Source organism: Dioscorea cayenensis, chromosome 10 (genome assembly GCF_009730915.1).
Source record: "Dioscorea cayenensis subsp. rotundata cultivar TDr96_F1 chromosome 10, TDr96_F1_v2_PseudoChromosome.rev07_lg8_w22 25.fasta, whole genome shotgun sequence".
In the NCBI taxonomy this organism is placed as follows: domain Eukaryota; kingdom Viridiplantae; phylum Streptophyta; class Magnoliopsida; order Dioscoreales; family Dioscoreaceae; genus Dioscorea; species Dioscorea cayenensis.
In genome coordinates, this window is record NC_052480.1 from 19,178,547 (window position 1) to 19,198,310 (window position 19,764).

Here is a 19,764-nt window from a genome sequence, read left to right on the forward strand (position 1 = left end):
TTGGAAGTAGAAGAATCTGAAAACATGGCAGAACAAAATGAGTAGTTGCGGACATTATCCGATTATGACAGATCTTCAGTATTGGGGACACAATCGAACATTGTGCATCCCACGATTACATTTCGAACTCTCGAGATGGTCGGCCTTTTATGCACCTGTTGCAGCAATCCACACAGTTTAATGGTTTGGCCAATGAGCATCTGGGGTATTTTATTACTTTGATGACCCAGTACACTTACGAGTACACACACACACAAGGTGTGTGTCAAGTTTTTTGACGCGTTACCTTGGAATTGGCATTTTGGAAGCATTTGGACTTTGCTATTTTAGCTATTCATCGCTTGTTTTATTTCATATTTTTTTATTCTTCCATTATTCTGATTTGTTTTTCTTTCTTTCTTTGATTGTAGCTCTAGGTTATAACCCAAGGCAACCCTTCGACATTGTTTGAAGGTGATCCAAAAATTGGAAGAAGAACTCATAGATGGAGAAAGGAACCTGTACAAGAGCAGATAAATCAAGCTGAGATAGAAGTTGAAGGGTCTGACGATATGGCAGAACAACATGAGCAGTAGAGGACACTCTTAGATTATGCAAGACCCACAGTTCTTGGCATGCAAGCTATCATTTTCATGCCACCGATCACACGGGCGTGTGGAAACTACCCACGTCCATGTGCCCCATCCACAGGGGTAGACGCACGCCCCTTTGGACTCTCCATGCAACCGAAAAAATTCACTTAGACCCACGCCCGTGCGAAAATTCCCAACTCTCTAGCCTAGTGTCACTGTAGGGGAAATGTTCATACAAACAAGCATTCAAGGTTGGAACTCACAATCAACATCAATTTATTGAAAGCATAATAAAGAGATTCAAACAAACAAATACATCCTAGGGTTCACAAATACCCAAGTACCCACTAGGGGTTTAGCTCACCATGGACCTAAGTACAATCAAAGTAATAGAATGTAAAAGCAATGAATCCATAAAGAAACCCCCTCGATAGTCGTGTCGATGGTCTTGTGGAAAGTCCTCTACTCGTCGTCCAAGGATTCCCTAGTCCGGTATAGGATACACCTCAACAGAAGCTCCCCTACCAACCTTCTTCCTCAGGAATGACAATGTCAGAGCCGTAGAACCTCTCAAAAACCTTGGCCAATACCCCTCAAAAACCCTAGCCGAAGCCCTCTTTCAAGTTAGGGAAAAGATGGAGAAAAGAATGCTTTCGAAATCGGGACTGAATCGGCTTTTAAATAGGGCTGGAATCGGGCGACTACACGGGCGTGTGGATTTTTCACACACCCATGTGGAATTTCCACACGGGTGTGGGTAATTTCCACACGCCCGCGTGTGATTCTCTCGAAACCGTGATTTTTGGCGGTACAGTAAACGATGAATCGCTACGGTGTTTGTCTGCATTGGTTTTGCGACAAGAACCTGCTACAATACTCTGCCAAAAATACTCCCAAATCCACTTTTCATCGAGGTAACATAAACGGGCACATGTTTATGCCGTGGATCGCTTTGCTTCTTCAATGACGGATAAGTTGATGGAGATCTTCTTCTATGTGCATAAGTCGGAATGCTTGAGTGTGGCTCCGCTTGTGCCCCTCCAAATGGTTGTGCAAACTCAATTACGGGAAGGTTGGCACACACTCTAGCATCTCGCACCCGACTTATATCTTCGCGTTTGAACCTTAGCAAGATTTCTTCCAAAATCGGTGCATTGTGATCCACATTGGCTACTTTCCTTCATAATTGGTTTCACAATCCTACCTGTATAAAAGTAACATAAAAACACACATATTAATGTAAAACCCGAGAAAAGTAATGCTCAATATAAGGAAAGAATGCTTCAGATTCATATCACACAAGAAGTTATCACCCGTAGTGGATACTTTGGTATTTGTGAACCCTAGGATGTATTCATTTCATTGAATCTCTTTATTATGCTTTCAATTAATTGATGATTATTGTGAGTTCCAATCTTGGAGACTTAATTGTTTGAATATTCCCCTAAAGTGACACTAGGGTTGAGAGTTCTTCTTGGCAACTTTTGTGAGTGAGTGGCACACCATGAGAGTTACACAAAGCTAGATTGGAGAGGATTGAGAGGGCGAGTCGAGAGGTAGCGTAACGTCCCCCTTTCCCCTCCCCGTGTGCTCTATCCTACCTCCATGTTCCAAGAGTTCTTTGCGAGCCATAGTAGAGTGAATGGGAAAAGGGATGACCTTCCGCTGGGGCTTAGTTGTGAGTGTAACGGAGTGAAGCGTTGAAGTGATTTTTTCATCTAGGGCTTAATTATTGCTAGGGATCTTTCATCTAGACCAAAGGGTTAGATATATAGAAAGGAATAGGGTTTATCACTTGTAATCCCTAGAGCTCATTGCAATTCTATGCGAGTGTGAGGTTGAGAGGTTATTCAATCTTTCCTCTGGGACAAGTATAGAGTTAGCCATGGTTGATCTTAGATTTGGGATCATGTAATTAAAGATTTCCACGACTCATTGTTGTATCAATTAGGAAGTATAATAGAGGGTTCTTGCACTTGAAATGATTGTCAATAGCCGGGTACCCCATCTTTATCGATTGCCTTACCTTCTCCTTTACTTCTGCCTTCTATCTTGTTGTTTTTATTTTCGTTATTTCATATTTTGTTACACTTATCACTATTCATCTTCCACATTAGTTAAGAAACAACTCAAGTGTCTTTATTTCCTACTCTCTATGGATACGAAACCCACTCATCTTGGATTATTACTTCAACACCTGTGCACTTGCGGTTTACACACATATATGAACGTGTATAGTTTTTGGTGCCGTTGTCGGGGAGTAGGCATTTAGAGATACTTTGCACTTTGTTTTCTTAGCTTTTCATTTATTCATTCTATTTCATATTTTCTTGTTCTATCATCATTCTGATTTTTTTTTCTTTCTTTTTGGGTGCAACACTAGGTTATGACCCGAGGGAACCGCTCCATACTGATTGAAGGAGATCCCGAGCTTGAACGCACTCTAAGAAGAAAAGGGAAAGAACCTATGCAAGAACATTCTAATCCAGCTGATTTGGAAGTAGAAGAATCTGAAAACATGGCAGAACAAAATGAGTAGTTGCGGACATTATCCGATTATGACAGATCTTCAGTATTGGGGACACAATCGAACATTGTGCATCCCACGATTACAGCTCAGAACTTCGAGCTGAAGCTGGCCTTTATGCACCTGTTGCAGCAATCCACACAGTTTAATGGTTTGGCCAATGAGCATCTGGGGTATTTTATTACTTTGATGACCCGTACACTTACGGTACACACACACACAAGGTGTGTGTCAAGTTTTTGACGCTGTTACCTTGGAATTGGCATTTTGGAAGCATTTGGACTTTGCTATTTTAGCTATTCATCGCTTGTTTTATTTCATACTTTTTTATTCTTCCATTATTCTGATTTGTTTTTCTTTCTTTCTTTGATTGTAGCTCTAGGTTATAACCCAAGGCAACCCTTCGACATTGTTTGAAGGTGATCCAAAAATTGGAAGAAGAACTCATAGACGGAGAAAGGAACCTGTACAAGAGCAGATAAATCAAGCTGAGATAGAAGTTGAAGGGTCTGACGATATGGCAGAACAACATGAGCAGTAGAGGACACTCTCAGATTATGCAAGACCCACAGTTCTTGGCATGCAAGCTATCATTTTCATGCCACCGATCACAGCCCAGAGTTTTAAGCTCAAGCCAGGAATCAACCAGATGTTATAGCAGTTGGCACAGTTTAATGGTTTGGCCGATGAGGATCTGAACAACCATATCTAGAATTTCTTGTAAGTGTGTGACATGCTCAAGATTAATGGAGTTATGGATGATGCCATCAAGTTGAGGGCATTCTCAGTTTCCTTGAAGGGGAGAGCAAAGCAATGGTTATGTTCACTACCTAGAGCATCGATCACTACTTGGGAGGAGATGGTGGAAGCTTTCCTTGCCTGATATTTGTCTCTTAAAAAATCTACAAAGCTCAAGAATGAAATATACTCTTTTATGCAAATGAAATTGCAGTCTCTTTTTGAGATATGGGATAGGTTCAAATGTCTCCTGCGGAAATGTCCTGAACATGGGTTTTCTGATTGGATGATTATCCATACTTTCTACAATGGTTTGAACCTGAGCACAAAGCAACTACTCAATGCTACAGCAGGAGGTATCTTAGGAAGTAAAAACCCCGAAGAAGGTTGATAGCTCATTGAAGAGATTGCCATGAATAGGTATCAGTGGAACATACAAGACAAGAAGTAGGTAGCCGGAATTCATGAGATTGATGTAGTCATATCATTGGTAGCCAGGTTGAGTCTTCGAGCAAGAAGTTAGACACTCTAACTTCTCTTAGATTGGTGGCAGTGTAGAGTTGCACGGAGTGTGAAAAAGGACATGCCTCATCTAATTGCTTGGTTGTTATTGTTGGTATAACTTCAGTGGAACAGGTGGATTTTATAAAAAATGCAATGAGGGGTCAAGGAACTCTGTATAGTAATACCTACAATCTGGGGTGGAGGAGCCACCTAAACCTTTCTTGGAGTAATCAAGGGCAACAAAAGGCCATGGCACTACCAGGTTTCCAACAACAACAATAACAATAACAAGCCCAAAATATGGAGAACAGAGTCTCAGGGTTGGAGAATCGGATGACTAATTTGGAGAAGGCTTTGACCAAGTTTATACATTCTTCATATATGAGGATTTAGTTAGTTGAAGCCACACTTCACAACCACACCGCATCATTGTATAATTTGGAGAACCAAATGGGGCAAATTGCGAAGTCACTTTCGGAAAGACCTTAAGGAAGTTTACCTAGCAACATAGAGACAAATCCAAGAGAGCATGTGAAGGTGATCACTTTTAGGAGTGGTCATGAAGTTGAGAGTAGGCTCCCTATTGAGAAGACAATGGTTGAGTCACCCAAGGAAGTGAAGGTTGAGACGAGAGCTAAAGAGAAGGAGGTGGCACCCCCACCTTACATTCCAAGAATTCCATATTCTTCATGACTGAAAAACGGCCAAAATGATGAGCAATACAAGAAGTTTTTGGGTCTATTCAAGTAGTTGCACATAAACATCCCATTTGTGGAGGTGTTGTCTCAAAGTTTCTCAAAGACCTCTTGACCAACAAGAGGAAGTTAGAGAAGAGTACATTTGTGATCTTAGATACTTCATGCTTGACGGTGTTGCAAAAGAATATGCCAAATAAGAAGAAAGACCTTGGTAGCTTCAACATTCCAAGTAACATTGGTAACTTGGTTGAAGAAAAGGCAATGGCAGATTCAGCGGCTAGCATCAATGTCATACCTTATACATTCTTTCAGAAGCTAGGCTTGGGAGAGCCTAGGCCCACTCGGATGACACTTAAATTGGCCGATCGATCTGTTAGACATCCGAGTGGCATCATTGAGGATGTAATTATAAGAGTTGATAAGTACATCTTTCCTATGGACTTTGTAATGTCAGATGTTAATGAGGATGTCGAGGTTCCATTAATACTTGGAAAGTCATTCTTACGTAGTTCCAAAGCTCTCATTGTCATTGACGTTGGTGAATTGACAATAAGAGTTGGAAATGACAAGTTGACAAATCGCCTTGCCGAAGTCATGGGACATTCCCTTGATTTTGATGACACTTTGTATTTTCTTGACACTACTGATGTGTTAACTGATGATTATGTGCAGGAAATGTTGTGTCCGGACATATTTGAAGGATGGCTTAGACAAGAGATGGAGAATGAAGAAATTTTGTCAGTTGGTCCTTAGGACAAGTTGCAACCTACCCCAGGAGTCATGAAGAGGATGATCCAAAAGCTCAAAAGGTTATGGAGATGTCACAAGAAGCACCCCAATGCTAGTGGGGATGAGCATTCACATAGTAAGGGTAACAAACCCTCATGTGGTAATAAACTCATTAAGTCATCCTCTAGCATGCAAAAATTATGTTAATCATTCATGAGGTAAGGATAGGTACGTCAAGCTTAGTGATATTAAACAAGCACTTCTTGGGAGACAACCAAAGTCTTTACTATTTTTCTAGGTTTTAGTTTAGTGTTTGTATGAATAAAAGCTTTAGTGTTAGTGTCTTGATTTTTACATGCTATTGCTGTGTTTTTCTCATGGATCATTGTTTCTTTAGTGGACTTTATTGTGATTGTTGAAATTTTAGGTCGTTTTAGCATGTTTTCATGATTCTCTATTCAGTTTTTCACTGTATTTGCAGTCATTGTATGTGTATGAGTGTTGTACAATTTTTCTACATAGTTTGTAATTTCTCAAAGTCATCCAAAGAAGATAGACGGTCGTGTGGAATTTCCACACGGGCATCTGTTTCTATTCAGGGCACAACTTCGCCAGCTTGAGAAGACAAAGGGGCACTTGAATGTCCCTATTAGTGACCTTGCAATGGTCACATGCTTGTAGGATATTTCCACACGGGCGTGTGGATCTCTATAGTGTCCATCCCGAGAAGACCCAAGGGCATGTGGTTGCACACTGGTGTGGGTAATTTCAACACACCCTTGTGAAACTCAGCAGAGATAACTTCTCAATCCAGAGCAGACACAGTGGCGTGTGAGTGCCCTCGTGAGTCTCCCTGTGAAAATCCACTCGCCCGTGTGGAATTTCGACAGGGGTGTGTGACAATACCCCATGCGTGTGACCCGCAAGTGCATGGGTTTGTCGAAGTAATAAATCCCAGGTGAGTGGGTATCGTATCCACAGGGAGTAGGAAATAAAAATACTTAAGTTGTTACTTAACCAAGCGAAGATGAAACAATGATTGTGTAGACAAGATGTAACTTAAACAAAGATAAAAGAAACAAGAAAAAGAGATACAAGTAAATGAGAGGAAAGGCAATTGATATGAAATGGGGTACTCGGATATTGCAACACCTAAGATTATCATTTCAAGTGCAAAACCAACTATTATGCTTTCCAACTAATGCTCAATGAGTCGTGGAGATCCTAAGTTACACCGTCCAAAACCTAAGGTCAATCGTGACTAACTCTATACTATGCACCAGCGGAGAAATCGATTAGTTTCAACACATCACACTGTATAAAGTTGCAAGACGCTCTAGAGATTCCAAGTGATAAACCCTATTCCTATATATAGAGCTAACCCTTTGGTCCAGGCAAAAGGCCCTTAGTCAGAATTAAGCCCCAGATACCAAAGTTCACTTCAACGCTTCACTCTATTGCTCGCGTAACTAAGCCTTAGCGGAGTTTATCCTTTAGCACTTCACTCTATTATGACAGCAAAGAACTCTAGGAAATGGAGATAGGATAAATCACACCGGAGCAAAAAGGGACGCTCAGAAGCGTCTCTACTCACCCTCTCAACCCTCTCCATTCTAGCATTGTCTAACGTTCACGGTGCGTCACACACTCACAAGGATTACCAAAGTGAACTCTCAACCCTAGTATCACTCTCAGGGAGAAATCATTTAATAAGCATTCAAGATTAGAACTCAATTAAAAACATTAATTAAGGAAAACATAATATAGAGTTAATGAACAAAATACATCCTAGGGTTCACAAAACCCAGTAGCCACTAGGGGGTTTAGCTCTCCATGGAGCAAGATACAATCAATAGTAAAATCGAAAGTAAAAACAATTAATCCATAGGAAAACCTCCTCAGTAGTCATGTCGATGGTCTTGTAGAGTAGCCTCACCCTCTTCAAGGGTCCCCTCATCAAACCAAGGGCACATCTCGCCGAATTGGTGCCGACGAAAGCTCCCCCAATAAATATAGTCCAAGAGAATCACATTCTCGAGGCCGTAGAACCACTACAAAAGCCTTGCCATTGCCTCTCTAAACCCTAGTGACACGCGTCCGAATATGCGTGTAAACCGCAAGTGCACGGGTGTCGAAGTAATAATTACCCCGGTGAGTGGGTAGTCGAATCCACAGGGAACGGAAGTATTAGTAATAACCACTTCTCAATTATCTAGTCGGAATCAATGAATATGATGAAGTGAACTAATTGCAAGCAAAGCAAACGAGTATGCAAGAAATAAAGTAGAAGAGTCTCAATCACTAAGGATGAGGTATTCGGGCAATGATCCCCCTAAGATCTTCCTTGAAGCTCAAGATTCACTAAATGCTCTAGAATCGAGTCTAATGAGTCGAGGTAATCCAACGATAACCAATCCTTGTCTCCAAGCAAAAGGCACTAGTCCCCTACAAGGTCCCGGTGGAGAAATCGACCAATCTCAACACTTCACACCCTATATGACCGCATTATGCTACAAGGAAACCTAAGAGTGAAACCGATTCCTAAATGTAGATCCAACCCTAATTCCCGGCGAAGGATCCTAACCCCCTACAAGGTCCCGGCGGAGAAATCGAGCAATCTCACGCCTCACACCAAATATGGTTGCAAAGAGAATATGGAATACGGAGATAGGAAACACTCAATCGAAGTGGAAAGGGGACACTCCTCTATCCCAAGGCTCACCCTCTCAACCCTCTTTAATCTTGGAAATCTAACTCTAATGGAGACCTCTCACATCAAAGTATTAAATCATGCAATGTAAATCAACCACAAGGATTAACAACACTAACAAGCAATTAAATCACAAGATTAAAACTCAAGACAACTCGGATTAACTAGAAGCATTAAGAGAATCAATTCAAAATATAAATCTTAGGGTTCACATGCCCAAATACCCACTAGGGTTTAGCCCTCCATGGGCCTAGTTACAAAACAATAATGGATACAATGAAAAGCAATAAAACCCATAGAGAAAACCACCTCGAATTCGCGCGGATTGGCCTTGATTGGTAGTTCTACGTCTTGAAGGGTTCCTCTCCGAAGCTAGGTCGCCAATGGCTCCCCAAGATGCTATGAAGTCGAAGGAACCTATCAAAGTTGCCAATGTCTCAATCGGCGAAGACCTTCTCCTCAAACCCTAGCCGCCTCTCTCTCAATGTCTATGCTCAAACCTCCGCAAAAAGTCGCTTTAGAATCGGCCAAAAGGTGTATTTATAGCCTCACAACGCGTCTGTCACATGCCCCCACGCGCTCGCGTGGATTTTCCACGCGCCCGCGTGGGCTGCAGGAATTTCCACGGTGAATTCCGCTACGATGCACTCTGCTACGATGAATTCTACTACAGGTCTTTGTCAGAGTACTTTTTGCTACACGATGATAAACATTCTCCTCTTAAGGCCACACGATCGGGCAAACGATCATATGGTAGGCTATACGGCTTTTCCTTCATCAATGCGTCTTGAAAGGTCTTGAAATCTTTACAAAAGGAGGAATGTTGATACATGGCTGCCTTTGTGCCCTTCCATTAAGTTGGCACACATCTCCTCATACACAAACTCCTCTTGTGTCTTCCAACTTGATTTGTACAAGAACTCCCAATATTATGCCATGATAGCCTATCTTCGCTCCCTTTTGAAATCCCAATGCCTTCACAACCTATATGCATAAAAGAACACCCAATACACGAAAATGAGACATAAACCGTATAAAAATATGATGCTCAATGTATGTAAAACATGCATAAAAAAACATGTTCACTCAAGCACTTATCACCTAGCCAAAAGCCTCTCAAGAGGTGGAGAAAAGATGGAAAGAAGGATTCTCAAATAAAGGTTTGAATCGCTGGCTTAAATAGGTAGGAATCGCGCATCCACACTGGTCTGTGGATTTTCCACATGCCCCTCTATTATTTCCACATGAGCGTGGGGATTCTCTGGAAATCTGATTTTCATTGCTTAAATTCATTGATGTTGGCACACATTCATGTATCCTTGAGCCCGACTTGTGTCTTTGCGTTTGTTCCTTCCAAGACTTCATCAAATAGTGCATTCGTGATCTATATTGGCTTCTTTGTCTCACTTTTGGCTTCACAACCCTACATGCGCAAATAAACACAAATACACATGTATTAGTGCTAAAATCTGATAAAAGTAATGCCATCATAAGGAAAGAATACTTTGCATTTTTAACATACAAGAACTCATAAAACTGCCCCACACTTAAGTTGTTGCTTGTCCTCAAGCAAAACCAAACATTGAAGTAAAGAAGAAGGAATAGTGAAAGGTCTTGGCCTTAGGTTCACAAAACATGCAAAGAGAGCATTCTACAAGAAAGGGAACTTCCAACACTAAATATGAAAAATCAATGCTCTAGATAAAAACATGAATCAAAAAGGACATCAACCCATAATTGTGTAACTGTGTGTAAACTCACTCAATTAAACCCAAGGTATACTCCTCAAAATTCTGAGTATAAGGGACTTATTTATCTACAAAACACAACAAAACAAACCCAAGGTAGTAGCTTCAACATCCTCTAAGGTAGCCCTTTCCAAAGCTGCCGCTAAGGTGGCTTTCATACTTTTGAGGTGGTAGTTCTTTCTAACAGGGTAGTATCTTTCACTCATCCTATTGATAGCCCTTTCTCTCAATAGGGGATAATTTGTTTCCGACTTATGAGAGTAGCTTCATACATCATAGGTGGTAGCTCTTTCCACCCATAATGCACAACCAACATATATAAAATTTTCTCTTTTTCCATTTTTTTACAAAATTCTCAAAAGAAATAACACTAACTAGTCCATTTAACAGTGAACTTGAGTTTCCAAAAGAATTTAATGAGCGAGTAGTGCAACAAGTGTCAATCGGGCAAAAATTCCTAAAACTTCAAGTAAAAACTAGAGCATGAAGACATTCAATGTTAAAAATTCACCTAAACTCAAGAAGACAATCAAAACTAAGGTGAACTGCCATTGGCTACATGAGCATGTATGTCAATCAAAACTTATGTAGAAAAGACATGTGCACTATGAAACTCTCCCCTATACATAAGTTGTACATTGTCCTCAATGTACACATGCAAGCACACTAAAACATATAACAATCAATAATATATGTGGGAGTGACAATTGAAACAATACTCCCCTGACTCCTAATGATGCATTTGGTGGAGCTAAATCCTTAGGAGTGAATTTCCAACGGGTTATGAAGCACACGACCAAGTGTAAAAACACTTTAGCCGTGTCCATAAATAATTCTTAATTCCTATACTAAGAAGACCATTTGCACACATACACAAGGGGGTTTAGTGAAGCACAATGAACAAAACAACTCGAGTATATAAAAGATAGAGCAATGAATACAACTCGAGACAAAATAAAGTAAATAAACTCAGAAGGAAGGTTCTTTTCTGAGTGTACAAGTCCAAAAGATAATGCAAAAATAAATGAATGAAAAGTATATCAAGTCTCTGTGTTGTCGGCGGTCGGCTCTGTTGGCGCTGCGGGTGCTAAATCAAATGGTACTGGTGGAGATAGCGATGGTAAAGCTAGCAGGGCATTGGGCGTCCTCGATCTCCTGATGAAAGGTGAGGACGCGTCTCACTCTAATAACAGCTGTATATTCCAGACGCATCATCATCCCTGCATACTGCGCAACTTATATAGCCCGGACCTCGGTTATCTCGGTCCAAAGCTCACCCACAGCATCATCGAGCCACTCAAGACGATCATAGGCTGGGGAGGAAGGAAACAAGCGTATAGAAACTTATATAGCCTCACAACGCGTCTGTCACGTGCCCCATGCGCCCGCGTGGGCTGCAGGAATTTCCACGGTAATTCCGCTCGATGCATTCGCCCGCGATGATTACGCTACAGGTCTTTGTCATGATCCCTTTTTGCTACACGATGATAAACATTCTCCTCTTAAGGCCACACGATCGGGCACACGATCATATGGTAGGCTATACGGCTTTTTCCTTCATCAATGCGTCTTGAAAGGTCTTGAAATCTTTTACAAAGAGGAGGAATGTGGAGACATGGCTGCCTTTTGTGCCCTTCCATTAATAACTTGGCTTGCAAAAAAACTATGGAAGTTGGCACACATCTCCTCATACACGAACTCCTCTTGTGTCTTCCAACTTGATTTGTACAAGAACTCCCAATATTATGCCATGATAGCCTATCTTCGCTCCCTTTTGAAATCCCAATGCCTTCACAACCTATATGCATAAAAGAACACCCAATACACGAAATGAGACATAAACCGTATAAAATATGATGCTCAATGTATGTAAAACATGCATAAAAACATGTTCACCCAAGCACTTATCAAACTCCCCCACAGTTAAGCCTTTGCTTGCCCTCAAGCAAAATTAAACATTAAACTCATGGAAAGAAAAGAGAAGTGATTGGCCTTAGGTTCACCAAGAGGGTACAAGAATGAAATTCTAAAGTTATGGAGAAAATAAAACACTAGACAAAAACAATCAATGCCCTAGCAAACAATCCAATAAAAAATGAATATGATAAAATCCGAATGCGTGTGTGTGTGAAAAGCTCAACTCATGTCAACACTATGTCCACTACTAAGTTTTTATGAAAACGGGACTTATTTATGAACAAAAAGAAAAAGTAGTAGCTTCACACAATCCTCTAAGGTAGCCCTTTCCCAAGATGCCTCCCGAGTGGCTTTCACACTTTCGAGGTGGTAGCTCTTTCTACTAAGGGTGGTAGCTTTCACACATCCCATGAGATAGCTCTTTCTCTCATTAGGGCATAACAAGTATCCGACCTATGAGAGTAGCTACATACATCATGAGTGGTAGCTCTTTCCACTCCCTATGTACAAGCAACAAACAATTTCAAATTTTTCAATTTTTTTCCGATAATAAAACTAGCACACTAAAGTCCCAAACATAATGAACTAGAGTCTTCATAGGTCTAATGAGCGAGAAAAGTGCACAAAGAGCAATCGGACAAAAATATTCAAGAAAATTGGATGAAAACTAGAGCATGATAAAATCTAATGTTCACAACCTCCAAAAACTAAGAATTAAAGTCTTAACCCTAAGGTGAACCTTCATTAGCAACAAGAGCATGCTCATGAAAACACAAGTATAAGTCATGTATAAAGTGAACCCTCCCCCACACTTAAGATGTACATTGCCCTCAATGTACACATGTAAAGCACAATAAAATAGTATCAATGAAAGCAACATGTGTGCGGGGAATGCAATTAAAAACAATACTCCCGGGAATTCCTCATGGACATTTGGTGAAGTCTATCTCAAGGGCGCGTTGTAACGGTTGTGAAGCTCACACGACCATGGAATAAAGCACATGATCGTGTCTATGACTAAAAACATCAACAACATCACTCTCAAGGCCAACTGCACGGAATACAAGGGGTTCAGTAAAGCTCAATAAAATAGAGAAGGGAATACGAATGCAAACAAATAACAAAACGAAAGCATAAGGATAACTCTCAGAAGGTGAAACCTTTCTGAGCACAAAAGTCCACAAACTAAAGATGAAACACATAAAAACATAAAATGCAAAAAAATAAAAAGTCTCATGAGTGTGACGCCTCAAGCGTCGGCATCTGGAGCTGGTGCTGGTGCTGACGCGGACGCTGGTACAGAAGCGGATGAGACCTCCTCGTCGACAGTCTAATGAATACGATCAAGTCGCTCCAGAATCCGCACCTGGTTCTCCAAGATGGTAGCAACGACAGCCTCGAGTCGAGCCAGGCGCTCGTGTACTCGAGAGGTGGATGACTTTGGATCAGTGAATGCTATCGGTGCTGCCTCGGTGATCGTGGGCTCGGCTGCAGATGGTGCCTCTGTCGCCTCAGCAGGCTCCTCATCTTCCTCAGATGACGACTCCACTAGTGCGTATCCACACGAGCCCGTGACATCTCACAATGCCCATCAAACGGAGAGTAACCAAACCCAATGGTACGGAGCTACTGACCCTCTCCTCGCCCCTGACCGAGCGGATCAGACCCATCTTGAACATAAGACGAGTGATGTAGGGTCCCGTGAACAATGCTCCCAACCGCAGGTACTCACTCTGATGGCGAAAGTAATCGGCGACCATATATCCTACGTGGAGAGGGACTCCATGGACCATGGAATGGAGGTACAAAAGATCTGTCCTGCGAAGTGAACCAGTACCATCTCCCCGACCTATCAACGACCGGGCTGAGAGCGCATGAATGTACACGTGCGCGGTCGAGTGAGGCAAGAAGGCCTTCGGTCGCACGGAGAATACGGCGATCGCCGCGATAAATCATGGAAAACCTGGCCCGGAGTGAGATCATGAGGGTAATCGGTGAGGAGCTGTGTGTACTCGATAGTATCAGTATAGTCCGGATCGTATAACCCAAGATATATCGAGAACTGTGTCAAAGACATCCCATGCGGCTGACCAAAGGCTCGGAAACAAATGGCATCCTCCGTGTCAAAAGCCGGTATCAAGCGCATCACGATCGAAGGAAAAGCGAGGCAAGAACCTCCAAGGTGGTATCTCGTCCCGACGGGCTCTCGAATAGCAAGCAATCGGGTCCCAACCTCCCACACTAACTAGCTCTCTGACCTCTTCAGCAAGACCAATATCCTCTAGTGCGTCCCAGTCAATAAATCGTGACTGTCCAATCTTGAGATTCGAGGCGCTCGAACCGTTCTGCGATGAGCGGGGTCGGGAAAGTCCACTCGCGGTGGTGGAGTCGGCTCCCTCGTCATGGCGAGGACGTTTCTGAGCCAATCTCTTGGTCCGCGGTGCCATATCTGCGAAGAAAATGTGTAAAAACATCAATTCGGCATGTATACAGTGTAAGCAGGGGCACCGCGCGGCGAGGGCCGAGCGGAGGAAAGCGAGGCCATTTCGGCCTCTGTCCGCCCAGCGAGCGGCGTGGGCTGGCCATGCCCGATGTGGGCGCGTGCACGCGCTCGGCGGTGGCGCGTGCCCGCGTGGGCGAGCACGCGGCGCGCTGAGCTGCGGTCGGCAGCTGGCGGCGGCACGCGCCCGTCTGCGAGCCCGGCCGCGTGGGCGGCGTGGCTAGCCAGTGGCGCGGCCCGGCCAGCTGCGGCGCCCAGCGCGCCCGCCCATGCGGGCGTGTGGGCTGCGGTCACGTCTCGGCCAAAGGGGCCCGCAGCGGCGGCGTGGCCCTGCGGCTGCTGGCGGCCACGCGCGGGCGTGTGGGCGGGAGCCCGCGGCGCTGCGTGGACGCCCGACTCCTGCGATTTCGCCGGAGTTGGGCTCCTACGCCTCACATAAATCATTCTCAAGCATTCATTAGGTGTCTAACATGATTTCCTATGAAAAATAGCACACAAATACCATGAAAACTCCATGAAAATAACCTTGAAGAACATGGAAAGGGTGGGAGAAAGTGAGAGCTTACCGGAGCAAATTGGAGAAGAAAAATCGGCGCAAACTCCGGCAAATTACTTCTAATCCCCCAAGGAATTGAAAACAAATGGTTTTAGAGATCAAAACTTGAGTTTTATAGGAGTGAAAAAGTGGAAGATGAAAGGGTTCTTTAAAATGGAATATGATGAATAGTGCCCCTTCACATTCTTATAGGCACATGGGGGTGTGGATTTGCCACTCCCCCGCGTGGGTACTGTACACGACCACGTGGAAATTCCACGCGGCCGCGTGGGCTGCAGAATTTCTGCAGACAGTCCACTAAGGGCCTAAAAGTCCAAATTGACACCAACTGTTCAACATTTAACATTGGAAACACCCTAAACCATGTCATACACATGAAAAATAATGCATATCACTGAAAAATTTCATGGAAACACCAGCAAACAACAAAAATTGATCAAGGCACACACTCATGAAATTATTACTGCATGAATTAAATTTCAAGTCTAAAAACTAACTAAAAACTTGGGTTGCCTCCCAAGAAGCGCTTGTTTAACGTCACTAAGCTTGACGTACCTATCCTTACCTCATGGTGGATCATAAAGATGGAAAACCTCTTTATTAGCATCTTGCACCTCTCCTTCAAAGTAAGGCTTTAACCTATGTCCGTTTACCTTGAAGGTTCCCTTCTCCGGGTGAGTGATTTCGATTGCGCCGTGTTGAAATACTTGAGTGACCTCAAATGGTCCCAACCACCTTGACTTTAGTTTCCCCGGGAATAACTTCAATCGAGAATTGAAGAGTAACACTCGATCACCTACTTTGAAGTCCTTGTGCAGTCTAATGTGCTTGTCATGCCATAGACGTATCCTTTCTTTGTATATTCGTGCATTTTCATAAGCTCTCAAACGCCATTCATCTAACTCATTCAATTGCAACTTTCTTTGGTCACCTGCCCGAGAAAGGTTGAAATTCATTGCTTTAATTGCCCAATATACCTTGTGCTCAAGTTCTACCGGTAGATGGCACGCTTTCCCATAGACTAAGTTATATGGTGTGGTCTCCACCGTGGTTTTGTATGCTGTCCGGTATGCCCACAACGTGTCATCTAATCTTTCCGACCAATCCTTCCGACTGTGCTCCACCGACTTGGACAAAATTCTCTTCAACTCTCTATTGGTTACCTCTACCTGTCCACTTGTTTGCGGATGATACGGAGTAGCAAGACGATGGTTCACTCCATATCTTTTCAGAATTTTCTCAAGTTGTGCATTGCAAAAGTGAGTCCCTCGATCACTTATGATGATCCTAGGTGTCCCGAACCGAGTGAACAATTTCTTGAGGAATTTGACTACCGTTCTAGCATCATTTGTAGGGAGAGCTTGAGCCTTAACCCACTTAGACACATAGTCCACGGCGACCAAGATATAATGATTCCCATTGGATCTAGGGAATGGCCCCATAAAGTCGATACCCCACACATCAAAAACCTCACAAAACTGCATTGGATTTTGCGGCATCTCATCACGTTTAGACAAATTCCTGCTCTTTGGCAACTATCACAACATTGTACAAATTGTCTTGCATCTTGAAATAACGTTGGCCAATAAAAACCAGTGCCAGGGACCTTTTCGGCCGTCCTCCTCGAAGCATAATGACCGCCCACCCGGTCCCGGTGACAATGAGCTAAAAATATCCCATCCTTCTTTTTGTGAGACACATCTTCGCACGATATGGTGCTCGCACATCACGAAAAAGATAAGGATCCTCCCAAGAAAAAAATGCTTCAAGTCGGCAAAGAATTTCTTCCTTTGTTGAAAAGAAAATCCTCTAGGTAGAACTTTCCCCGATAAATAATTGGCGAAATCGGCGAACCACGGGGTATCAACTTCTGAAATTTCCTGCAGATTATACAAATGCTCCTCGGAAATGCATCATTAATGTCGAGTCTTCCATGACCCTTCTTCTTCTACACCTTCAAGTCGAGAAAGGTGATCTGCGACCACATTTTTCAGCCCCCTTTCTTGTCCCTAATCTCAACATCAAATTCTGCAGTAACAATACCCAACGAATCAGCCTTGGCTTCGCATCAGATTTGTTCATTAGATAGCATAGCGCCGAATGATCTGTGAAGACAACCACTTGTGAAAGAATGAGGTATGATCTGAATTTGTCAAATGCAAAAACTACAGCCAACAATTCCTTCTCCGTAGTTGTGTAGTTCTCTTGGGCGTTTGTCAAACTCTTGCTCGCATAATAAATGAGCTGAAAATGTTTATCTTTTCTTTGGCCTAGAACAGCCCCCACGGCATGATCACTAGCATCACACATAAGTTCAAAGGGAAGGTTCCAATCTGGTGAGATAAGGATTGGTGCTTGTACGAGTTTTTCTTTTAAAATGTTGAAGGCAAGCAAACAAGCATCATTAAACTCAAATGGGACATCTTTCTCCAACAACTTGGTCAACGGCTGAGCTATTTTCGAAAAATCTTTGATGAATCGACGATAGAAACCTGCATGGCCCAAGAAACTCCTAATTGCCTTGACATTAGTTGGAGGAGGTAGTTTTTCGATGGTTTCGATTTTTGCCCGATCAACTTCAATTCCTTGGCTAGAAATTTTATGACCAAGAACAATTCTCTCTTGGACCATGAAGTGGCATTTCTCCCAATTCAAAGCCAAATTCATCTCTTCACACCGCATAAGCACCTTCTCAAGATTTTTCAAGCATGTCTCGAAAGAATTTCTGAATACCGAAAAATCATCCATGAAAACCTCCATTACATCTTCTATCAAGTCATCAAAAATAGCCGTCATACATCTTTGGAAGGTAGCGGGAGCGTTACAAAGTCCGAATGGCATTCGTCTATAAGCAAAAGTACCAAAAGGACATGTAAAGGTTGTTTTCTCTTGATCCTCGGGGGCAATTGGAATTTGGAAATATCCCGACATACCATCTAGAAAACAATAGAATTTGTGGCCAGCTAATCGTTCTAACATTTGATCAATGAATGGCAATGGAAAGTGATCCTTCCTTGTGGCATCATTCAATCTCCGATAATCAATGCAAACTCGCCACCCCGTCACTGTTCTTGTCGGAATTAATTCATTTTGCTCATTTTTAACCACCGTCATGCCACCCTTCTTTGGTACCACTTGTGTTGGGCTCACCCAAGCACTATCCGAAATGGGATAAATAATTCCTGGGTCTAGAAGTTTCAAAACGTCCGCTTTTACCACCTCTTTCATATTCGGGTTTAGTCTTCGTTGAGGTTGAATCACGGTTTTGTAATTATCTTCGATCAAAATATTGTGAGTGCAAAAGGAAGGATTTATTCCCTTGATATCTGAGATTTTCCAAGCTATGGTTGTTTTGTGCAACTTCAACATGGTGACAAGTTTCTCTTTTTGCCCCGGCGAAAGATTTGAAGCAATGATCACCGCAACTTTGACCCATCAGCGAGGAATGCATACTCCAAATGTTCCGGTAATGTTTTTCGACTCTAACTCGAGGGGTTCTTCCATCGACTGGTCGCGACCGCTTGCTTGTTTCTGATCGATTTCTTCAAACCCTTGCGAGGTGTCTTCGACTCCTTCCTCAATTACCTCCTGCACTAGCTCACTCAAACCAAGGTCCCCCAAAACATCTTCATCATTTACTCCATCATCCAAATTACAAACCTCAATTGACGATATTGATTCAACACAACCGATGGTCTCATCTTCATCACTTGTCTCGGATTCAGGCCCAATTGACCCAGTTGCAACTTTCCTTGAAATAGATATGGAGAATTCTACTAGTTTATTTTCAGCTCCATTCTTAAAAGACATAAATGCAGACTTGTCGAAGTCTTCTAACAGGCTCGACAATTCAGCCCCTTGATAAGATATTTCATGTCCTTGAACTATCTCCTGCAGTTCGGTTGTCCTAAACCCCAAAACCTCATCATATAGCTTGCTCGAGTCTAGGTATGCTACAACTTGTTCTATCTTTTTCTCATTAGATGCCATTTGCCCCTTTATTGTCTCCATTAGCAATGCTACGTCCAACATTGTCCTGAAATATAAAGAAAAACCAGGAATCACTGTTCACTTAATAAGGAGAAAGAAACAAGGGTACAAAATAACGAGAAATGCGGAAGAGAGAAGTGTGAGATAGAAAAGCAAAAGAAAAATGTGAATGACTAAAGTAATCAAGTCCTAGTGTTCCTAATATCCCGATTCCCCGGCAACGGCGCCAAAAACTTGACAAGCATCCGAATATGCGTGTAAACCGCAAGTGCACGGGTGTCGAAGTAATAATTACCCCGGTGAGTGGGTAGTCGAATCCACAGGGAATGGAAGTATTAGTAATAACCACTTCTCAATTGTCTAGTCGGAATCAATGAATATGATGAAGTGAACTAATTGCAAGCAAAGCAAACGAGTATGCAAGAAATAAAGTAGAAGAGTCTCAATCACTAAGGATGAGGTATTCGGGCAATGATCCCCCTAAGATCTTCCTTGAAGCTCAAGATTCACTAAATGCTCTAGAATCGAGTCTAATGAGTCGAGGTAATCCAACGATAACCAATCCTTGTCTCCAA

At 42.6% G+C, this 19,764-nt stretch overlaps 1 non-coding gene across 1 annotated transcript; it reads right to left on the reverse strand.

Moving 5' to 3' along the window:
* Positions 1-4,006: 4,006 nt before the first annotated feature.
* LOC120271387 lies at positions 4,007-4,113 on the reverse strand. The gene has a single exon (XR_005539998.1). It is a non-coding gene; the product is annotated as a small nucleolar RNA R71 (small nucleolar RNA).
* Positions 4,114-19,764: the final 15,651 nt, after the last annotated feature.